We start from the raw sequence: 2,338 nt of genomic DNA on the forward strand, positions 1-2,338 counted from the left end.
CCCTTTTATTAAAAGCCAATCCATCTCTGGTGTGTTGCATTCCGGCAGCTAGCAAACTAGAACACCATGTCTTGGCTTTAATATTCTGTGTGTTGGCCACTATGGCATTGCAAATAAACACATAAAATTATTTCCCGTTTCTATGCATAGACATTTGTCTATAACCCCATTTACAAATTATTATGTACAAAGTAACCCTTTGTCATAATTAATATTCATTTGGACAGCACAATTAAATGGATATTAAATCAAGCAACAAATATTCCATATTCAATATGCTTTAGTTATCACACATGTTGCAAAATTTAATGTTATTTAAAACTTAATTTTCTTATTTTCTTTAAAGGAATACCTTTTATATAAGTGGGTGCTCAACTGAAAATTGAGGAATGGGTTCTTTGACCATAACAACAAAATTCATATGTAAGAAGGTGTTTTTGGCCGTTATTCTAAGAGAAGCAATACATTTCATCATCTTTTTCTCCAGGCATCACCTTGCATATTACTAACGAAAATGCTGACACGCACCAACTCCAAAATGTATCTTCAAGGGAACATTATAAAGTTTAAAAAGTGGTTCTATATGTTAAGAAAGTCAAATTCCAGCAACACTAATGCTAAAAGTGACATAAATTGAATTTCTTAACATCCACAAAGTGATATTTCCATGAGTTTTCTATTATGTGTTGATTTATTTTTCTTAAGAAGTAAAATGAAGTTTGAATAGTATAGTCTGTGGGGTGGTGACGCCCGCAATTGCCAGTTCTTGCCCATCAACAACTCCCAATTCTTTTAATGTCTTAGAGAGATTTGGCCTTGTTTGCTCTTCAATAGAGGTTACCAACGGTAAGTGAAGTGCTCTGTTTTCCCCTCTAATGTGGCCATGATGGCTAGAGATTTCATCTGCAGAGATGCACTATTGGTTAGATAGTCCAAAACCTTGTGCAGTTTAGCTGATGGAGTAAACTGAATATTTTGAGGAAGCTGGCTACCAGCTGGACAGTTTCGCTTTCTCTCTGTTTCAAATGTATATGTACAGCCTCTACATTACTGAATATCAAATAATATTAGAGGAATGTATGCATGTATGGCTGTTTTAAAAACCTCAGTGGCATACACAGCTGCAATGACTGCATTTGTGGAAGCTTCTCCAGGAATAATTCATTTTACAACTCCTTGAGTAGCGTCGACATGTAACACCCTAAAATTATATTCTCTCTAGGGATTTGTGATGCTCTCTGTAGGGATTTTTGGAAAGTTCACTGAGGATGATCAAGATCTTCTCCATCTAATTGAACCTTGTCTCCAAAATGCTGCTCCTTAGGCTACTGCAACATTCTTACATACTCAATACAGTGTTCTGGTAGCCTGGGTGTAGATGCAGTGGTGCATGTAGAAAATTAACAAATAGTGGATAAAGTTGCAGTGTACATTCAATACAGCAGTCATTTCTGGCAGAATCACCCTGGCATTTCCTTTAAAAGGGACAATGGAGCTTGGCTCTAACACCATCTTCATCATTTAAAATAGATATCAGCCTGCCATTTATCCATCTTCTGGCATGGATAGAGTCCAGTCCATATACAATAATACGAAATTGTCAATAGAAAGTATCATTAAAATCCTGAATCTTGTTGAAATGTGGAACTACATTGCAATTAGGAATTCTGGCATTTAGAAATTCAGCAGAAACTTCAGCTTTCGGTCTCCTAACATCTTTAGGCCTAATGAAAACTGCCTATTTAAATTGGAAACACCTACAGTGTCCACGTCTATAACATGAATCTGTTTAAAACTAGACAATGCCAGAGTTCTTGGGCACTCACATCCCAAACTGCCAGCTCCAATGCCTAGTACTTTACAAGTATCTAAAAAAACCTGGAAAGACTCAATGTTAGGTTAAAATCAGGATGTGTAAAGGGTCCAGATCGCTTAAGGAACTTCTTTGTGAAGGTTCCAGTGACTTTCCCAGTCTCCAGTGTCCTCCACGTGCACCATCAACAGCCGTTTTCTCAGCCAGCAGCTCCTCTATTCTCCTTCTTTTCTTCTCTGGCTCCTCGCCACTTGCCATATTGTTTTCAGGGAAACTTTGAAAGCATTTGCTGCCTCCCTTTTGTAATACTCCCAGAGTATTACAAAAAGGGAAGAGTTCAAGAGTTTGCAAACAGAATTTTTAGGAAAAATTGTGAATTTGGGACTCGTTGAGTTGGAAAATAAAAGTGTTTCTCATCTTCATCTCTGCAGTCAGTAATAGAACCTCAAAGTAAGATGAAGTCTGGGGCTTTAGTTTGAACTTGTGAATTAGAATCACCTACCCCACAAAAGATATGCTTTTAAT

General features: G+C 37.1%; 1 pseudogene; it reads right to left on the reverse strand.

The window, feature by feature from the left end:
- Positions 1 to 700: 700 nt before the first annotated feature.
- Positions 701 to 2,071, reverse strand: LOC143653105 (NEDD8-activating enzyme E1 catalytic subunit pseudogene; annotated as a pseudogene).
- Between the last annotated feature and the right edge of the window lie 267 nt (positions 2,072 to 2,338).

This window comes from Tamandua tetradactyla, chromosome 13 (assembly GCF_023851605.1).
Source record: "Tamandua tetradactyla isolate mTamTet1 chromosome 13, mTamTet1.pri, whole genome shotgun sequence".
Lineage (NCBI taxonomy): Eukaryota > Metazoa > Chordata > Mammalia > Pilosa > Myrmecophagidae > Tamandua > Tamandua tetradactyla.